This window comes from Salvelinus sp. IW2-2015, unplaced genomic scaffold (assembly GCF_002910315.2).
Source record: "Salvelinus sp. IW2-2015 unplaced genomic scaffold, ASM291031v2 Un_scaffold1551, whole genome shotgun sequence".
Taxonomy (NCBI): Eukaryota; Metazoa; Chordata; class Actinopteri; order Salmoniformes; family Salmonidae; genus Salvelinus; species Salvelinus sp. IW2-2015.
The window spans coordinates 209,159-217,253 of record NW_019942982.1 but is presented as its reverse complement, the minus strand read 5'-3'; the positions used below and the strand labels follow the sequence as shown (position 1 = coordinate 217,253).

General features: G+C 43.2%; 1 long non-coding RNA gene across 1 annotated transcript; it reads right to left on the bottom strand.

The window, feature by feature from the left end:
* Positions 1 to 1,377: 1,377 nt before the first annotated feature.
* LOC139024471 (uncharacterized) lies at positions 1,378 to 1,700 on the bottom strand. Its single transcript, XR_011475795.1, has 3 exons — positions 1,626 to 1,700; positions 1,534 to 1,585; positions 1,378 to 1,401 (listed from the first exon to the last, which is right to left on the bottom strand). It is a non-coding gene; the product is annotated as an uncharacterized lncRNA (long non-coding RNA).
* Between the last annotated feature and the right edge of the window lie 6,395 nt (positions 1,701 to 8,095).

The following is an 8,095-nucleotide window of genomic DNA, read 5'->3' as shown; positions in this document are numbered from 1 at the left end:
TCTCTTTGTTGATCTCTTTTCTGTTGTTCTCTTTTGTTGATCTCCTCTGTTGATCTCTCTTTGTTGATCTCTCTTTTCTGTTGATCTTCTTCTCTGTTGATCTCTCTTTCTGTTGATCCCTCTTTCTGTTGATCTCTCTTTGTTGATTCTTCTTCTGTTTGATCTCTCTTTTGTTGATCTCTCTTCTGTTGATTTTTTGTTGATCTCCTTTCTTTGAATCTCTTCTTTCTGTTGATCTCTCTTTGTTGATCTCTTTCTTTCTGTTGATCTCTCTTTCTGTTGATTCCTCTCTTTCTGTTGACCTTTTTTGTTGATCTCTCTCTCTTCTGTTGATCTCCTCTGTCTCTTGTAGTCTCTATTTATCTCTCTCGGTGATCTCTATTTATCTCTCTTGATCGCTCTCTCTCTATTGATCTCTAGTGTCTTTCTCTCTATTGATCTCTCTCTAGTGATTATCTCTCTATTGATCTCTAAACATACTGATCTTTCTTATGATCTCTTCTGGTGATCTCATCTCTCTATGATCTCTAACACATAGTGATCTTCTCTCTATTGATCTCTCTCTATTGATCTCTCTCGCGTGAATAAGACTGTACTGTAGTGTAGTGTCATATTCCACTACACAGCACACTACTAATATTTAGACCTGGCCCACTCAACCACACACTATCACATATTTAGACTGCCACTGCACCACACACTATCACATATTTAGACTGGCCACTGCCCAACACACTATCACATATTTAGACTTGGCCCACTGCACCACAGCAACATATTTAGCTGATAGAGACTGACAAAAGAGCAGACATTTCTGTCTTCTGAAACGTCATGGTCTAGTAAATTGTGTGTATATCATCTCCTGTGTCCGTCCAGTGGATTAAAGCATGTGGATGAACAGGGCAGAGCCTACTACTACAGTGCTGATGCTCCAGGTAGAGTGGGTAGTGCCAAGGTAACGTTTCGCTCTAACATACTCACTGTTTTACTTTGGTAGCGCTCCTCTACACTACCTCACTGTTTTACTTTGGTACGTTCCTCTACACTACCTCTACTGTTTTACTTTGGTACGCTCCTCTACAACTACCTCACTGTTTTACTTTGGGTACGCTCCTCTACACATCACTGTTTTACTTTGTACGTCCTCTACACTACCTCATGTTTTACTTTGGTAACGTTCCTCATCACTACCTCTACTGTTTTACTTTGGTAGCGTTCCTCTACACTACTTCATGTTTTACTTTGGTACGTTTCCTCTACAACTACCTCACTGTTTTACTTTGGTAGCTTCCTCTACACTACCTCACTGTTTTACTTTGGTACGTCCTCTCACTACTCACTGTTTTACTTTGGTAGTCCTCTAAACTACCTACTGTTTTTACTTTGGTACGCTCCTCTACACTACCTCACTGTTTTCTTGGTACGTTCCTCTACACTACTCATGTTTCTTTGGTACGTCCTCTACATACCTCACTGTTTTAACGGTACGTCCTCTATCACTACCTCACTGTTTTACTTTGTACGCTCCTCTACACTACTCACTGTTTTACTTTGGTACGCTCCTCTACACTACCTCACTGTTTTACTTTAGGTTACGCTGCTCCTACACTACCTCACTGTTTTACTTTTGGTACGCTCCTCTACACTACCTCACTGTTTTACTTGGTACGTGTCTCCTACACTACCTCACTGTTTTACTTTGGTACGTCCTCTACACTACTCACTGTTTACTTTGGTAACGCTCTCTACACTACCTCACTGTTTACTTTGGTACGTTCCTCTAAACTACCTCACTGTTTTACTTTGGTACGCTCCTCTACACTACTCACTGTTTTAACTTTGGTACGCTCTTACACTACTACTGTTTTATCTTTGGTACGCTCCTCTACACTACCTCACTGTTTTACTTTGGTAGCTCCTCTACACTACCTCACTGTTTTACTTTGGTCGCTCCTCTACACTACTCACTTTTTACTTTGGTAGCTCCTCTACACTACTCACTGTTTTTACTTTGTCGTTCCTCTAACACCACTGTTTTACTTTTGTACGTTCCTCGACTACCTACTGTTTTACTTTGGATCTCTCACTCTACTGTTACTTTGTACGTCCTCTACACTACCTCACTGTTTTACTTTGGTACGCTCCTCTACACTACCTCACTGTTTTAACTTTGGTAGCTCCTCTAACACTACCTCATGTTTTACTTTGGTACGTTCCTCTACACTCCTCACTGTTTTACTTTGGTACGCTCCTCTACACTACCTTCACTGTTTTACTTTGGTATCTGTCCTCACACTACTTCACTGTTTACTTTGGTAGGTCCTCTACACTACCTCAAGTTTTACTTTGGTAGGTCACTCTATCCTCACTTTTTACTTGGACTCCTCACTGACCTCATGTTTACTTTAGTAGCTCCTCTACACTACCTCACTGGTTTTACTTTGTACGCTCCTTCACACTACCTCACTGTTTTACTTGGTACGGTCTCTACACTAACCTCACTGTTTTACTTTGGTAGTTGTCTCTCACCAACTCTCTCACTGTTTTACTTTGGTACGTCTTACATCTACTCATCTGTTTTAACTTTGGTCGGTCCTTCTACACTACCTCACTGTTTTACTTTGGTACGGTCCTCTACTTACCTCACTGTTTTACTTTGGTACGCTCCTCTACACTACCTCACTTTTAGCTTGGTAGCTCCTCTACAACTACTGTTGTTACTTTGTAGTTCCTCTACACTACTCCTGTTTTACTTGTACTTCCTCTACTACCTCACTGTTTACTTGTATCCTCTACACTACTCACTGTTTTACTACTCTTACTTGTACTTTACCTCCTTTTACTACTGTTTTACTTGTACGGCCTCTACACTGACTCAGTTTCACTTTGTACGCCTCTACACTACCACTGTTTACTTGTACTTCCCTACACACCTACGTTTTACTTTGGTACGCTCCTCTACAACTCACTGTTTTACTTGTACGCTCCTCTACATACTACTGTTTACTTTGATGATTGTAGTCCCCAAGTTATTACAGGCTTTTACTTTCATATTAGTTTGTGTAAGTGTTTAAGTTAGTGTTTTTAGTTAGTATTTTCTCTCCTCTCTGCCAGTACCAACACTCCCCCCTCCTCTATCTCCTCTCTGCAGTACCAACACTCCCCCTCCTCTCTCCTCTGGCAGTACCAACACTCCCCCCTCCTCCTGTCGCAGTACCAAAACTCCCCTCTCCTCCTACAGTCCAACACTTTCCCTCCTCTCCTCCTCTCTGCAGTACAAACTCCCCCCCTCCTCTCTCCTCTCTGCAGTACCAACACTCCCCCTCCTCTCTCCTCTCTGCAGTACCACACTCCCCTCTCCTCTCTCTCTGCAGTACAACACTCCCCCCCTCTACCTGGTAGAGGAGACCGGACCTCTAAGAGCCACAGTCTGGATAGGAAACACGTGGCGCCCATCGTCCTGACCAAGTGGGCAAACAGCACCAACGTGCTGGACACCAACGACAAGGTGAGACAGACGCCCTTTCACATTCTGGCTGTGTCTCAAATGRTATTCCCTATATAGTCCACTGCTTTTCAACAGGACACATAGGAGTGCTCTCCGGTAGTAGTGCACTACGTGAAGGATAGGATGTCATTTGGGATGTTAATATCAWTCTCCAGACGTCCGCAGCAGAACGGATGTACTTCCTACATCTCTAATTCCATAGCTATGGTTTCTTTTCCAACCAGGTCTCTGAAGTGTCTTGTCCTGTGAGTGTGTTTAGGATGTGAGGTGTGGCATCCGGGTTCCCTGTGTGTRAAAAACAGCAGGCGTTAACAGAATCGGGTTGCACTGACACACTGTAGACTCATGATTCTGTTCTGCAGCGGCTCATCAAAAACATCAGGCGTTTCCGTACAGGTTCTGGTCGCCCCCACCCCTACAGACAGACACAAGTCAGTGCCCCCTCCCTCCGTGCCCTATACACCCCGCCCTCAAATCACAGCAGCCAATCAACCTTGCACATGGGTGGACAACTGCAGTCCTCTGGGTCCTGATTGGTGTAACTCTTCTTCTCCATCCTATCAAACACAGCTGATTAATCACATGTCATACGAAACTGAAGACCCTGATTAGGTGATTATTGGGGTCAGGTGTGTTAGCCGGGGCAAAAGTGTGACACCAATCAGGACCCCGAGGACTGGAGCTGCCCACCTCTGGTCTAGCATGATAATCACTGAATGATCTTCTCCAATCAGGACCCCGAGGACTGGAGCTGCCCACCTCTGGTCTAGCATGATAATCACTGAATGATCTTATCCAATCAGGACCCCGAGGACTGGAGCTGCCCACCTCTGGTCTAGCATGATAATCACTGAGCGCAAGAACGATCTCATCCAATCAGACCAATCACTTTCCTTGTTGCCATCACTGAGTTCTGCCTCATCCATCGCTTTCCTTTTTAATTCCTGCTCTCTGATACACATGACACTTCTCATGACCCAATGATCACCTCTCATGGCCAATGATCACCTCTCATGACCCAATGATCACCTCTCATGGCCCAATGATCACATCTCATGGCCATATGTCACTTCTCATGGCCCAATGGTCACTTCTCATGGCCCAATGATCACATCTCATGCCAATGATAGTGCGGGTAGATTTGCTTTTTAGCCAAATCCTTTAGAGCAAGCCAAATAATTTCATGTTTTGAATAGTTATCCTAGATCAGGATTCATTGTTTGAATGGTAAGATGCCAATCATTTGAGTGGCCCAATGATCACTAGTCATGGCCAATGACATGTTATCATGGCCAATGATCACTTCTCATTGCCCAATGATCACTTCTCATGACCCATGATCACCTATCATGACCCAATGTCACCTATCATGACCAATGATCACTTCTCATGACCCAATGATCACTTATCTTGACCCAATGATCACTTCTCATGGCCCAAGGATCACCTATCATGACCCAATGATCACTTCTCATGGCCAATGATCACTTCTCATGGCCGTGCCCTTAAACCTGTTTGGGATCTATAATCTAGTAGTGATACAGGCATGACGATATCAACCTCTCCTTTCTCTGTCACTAGTGTGATTTGAGCTTCCTTCATTGAAATGTGTCATATCCTGTCATTGCATGCATGGTTCAATTGTTATTTAAAATAATTCCTAATTAACATTCAACCATTTCCTCAACTCTTGGTGTCCATGTAACGCTCATTCCTTATGTGTTTGTTTACTCCGGTAACCATGGTAGTCTCTGCAGACCTGGGTTCAAATACTATTTCAAATCTTTACAAATACTTTCTCTGTGCTTGATTGAACTTGCCTGGCACCATGGAATCAATGTTATAGATGCCAAAGTTAAACTCGCCCATCTAACACCCCAGGCAGGCTAAAGCAAACGCTAAAAATATTTGAATGATTTTAAATATTATTTGAAACCAGTCTCTGCAATTCTCTGTAGTAATTAGTCGGTGTTGTTGTCATTCTGATTACTAGGACGGTGCGTTGGGCCCCAAGGTCCCTGGCCTCCAGACTCTGACTCCTAGACCCCTCGTCTCCCAAGCCCCTACCTCCGTTAGTATCCCCCTCTCCTTCTCCCCTCTGTTCTCTGTAGACTCCTCTCCCCTTCCCTGAACTGTGGCTGACTTCCTGACATGTGACCAGCCAAGGCCTTTTGGTCTTTTCTTAGTTGCTGTCTTCAATGGTGACTCTGTTTCTTCTCCCTGCACTGGAACTGATGATAATGATGAGGGTGATGATCCTGGTAAAGGTCACGATAATGGTGACGGTCTATAGGTGACGGTCATGATAATGATGACAATGATGATCCTGGTGACGGTCATAATAATGGTGACGGTCATGATAATGGTGACGGTCATATGGTGACGGTCATGAATAATGGTGACGGTAATGGTGACGGTCATGATAATGCTGACAGTCATAATGGTGACGGTCATGATAATGGTGACGGTCATGATGGTGACGGTAATGATGGTGACGGTCATGATGGTGACGTCATGATAATGGTGACGTCATAATGGTGACAGTCATAATGGGGACGGTCATGATGGTGACGGCATGATAATGGTGACGGTCATGATAATGGTGACGGTCATGATGATGATCACGGTGGTGGTTGGTGATGATGATGATGATCACGGTGGTGATGATGATGATCACGGTGTGATGATAATGATGACGGTGATGATGGCAGTAACGAAGATCTAGAACAGACTGAGCTGTGGGAAATCTATTTAATTCAAACTGTGAGGAAATTTTGTGAATTTTCTGCTTGTTGCCAGTCTTACTAAGCTTATATTTCTGACGCCTTACCTTAACGCTGCTTTGACGCTCTACTTAACGCTGCTTTCTGACGCTCTACCGTAACGCTGCTTTCTGACGCTCTACCGTAACGCTGCTTTGACGCTCTAACCGTAACGCTGCTTTGGACGCTCTAACCGTAACGCTGCTTTGACCTCTCCACGTAGCTGTTTGACCTCTACCGTAACGCTGCTTTGACGCTCTACCGTAACGCTGCTTTGACCTTACCGTAACGTGCTTTGCCTTACCGTAACGCTGCTTTGACGCTCTACGAACGCTGCTTTCTGACGCTCTACCGTAACGCTACTTGCTGACGCTCTACCGTAACGCTACTTTTTCTATCCGTCTGTTTGTTTGGTCTGCTTGTTGTCTGTCTGTGTCCCATATGGCACCCTATTACCTACATAGTGCAGTACTTTTGGTCAAAAGTAGTGCACTATATAGGAAATGTGGTGTCATTTGGGACGCAGACTGTCTTGCTTTTTTCCCTGTCAGTTGTGTCTGGCTCTGTCTACATGTGATGACTTCTCTCATTGTTTCTCTGCAGCCTTCGGAGAAGTGTGTATTCTCAACGTGACCAAGATCATCTGAGCATGGAAAGAAAGTACGGTGAGTTGTACTGGACTAGGATAGAAACAGGATGAGAACACCCTCAGAAAGTGGGTGAGTTGTACTGGACTAGGATAGAAACAGGATGAGAACACCCTCAGAAAGTAGGGTGAGTTGTACTGGACTAGATGAAAACAGGATGAGAACACCCTCAGAAAGTAGGGTGAGTTGTACTGGACTAGGATAGAAACAGGATGAGAACACCTCAGAAGTAGGGTGAGTTGTACTGGACTAGGATAGAAACAGGATGAGAACACCCTCAGAAAGTAGGGTGAGTTGTACTGGACTAGGATAGAAACAGATGAGAACACCCTCAGAAAGTAGGTGAGTTGTACTGGACTAGGATAGAAACAGGATGAGAACACCCTCAGAAGTAGGGTGAGTTTGTACTGGGCTAGGATAGAACAGGATGAGAACACCTGTAGAGAAACTGCTCCTTCAGGGCAACACAACCAGCCAGTCTCAAGTTGAAGACCCCATATTGCTTCCACCTTACAGATCTGGAAACATTGAAGGGTTATGGCCTAGGGAATGGGTAGGGAGTGATATCGGACCGGCTGTATAGGAAGTGGTAGTTGATTCAACATGATGTGAGATGACTTATGGAGCTATGTCTATGTTTATTTTGTCTATGTTATTTATGTTATTTATATTCTGCATGTTATTTATGTTTGTATGTTATTTTATGTTTGTATATTATTTATGTCTATGTTATTTGTCTGTTATTTATGTCTGTATGTTATTTATGTCTGTATGTTATTTATGTCTATGTTATTTTTCTGTTATTTGTGTCTGTGTGTTATTTGTGTCTGTGTTGTTGTTTATGTCTGTGTTTGTTTGTCTGTGTGTTTGTTTGTTTGTTTGTCTTATATTTGTGGTCTGTGTGTTTTTGTGTCTGTGTGTTATTCATTTCTGTGTGTTATTTTATGTCTGTGTTTATTTTGTGTCTGTGTGTATTTATTTCTGTGTGTTAATTTATGCCTGTGTGTTTATTATGCCTGTGTGTTATTTATGTCTTGTTATTTATTGCCTGTGTGTTATTTATGCCTGGTTGTGTTATTTTATGCCTGTGTGTTATTTATGCCTGTGTGTTATTATGCTGTGTGTTATTTATGTCTGTGTGTTATTTATGCTTGTTTGTTATTTATGCATGTGTGTTT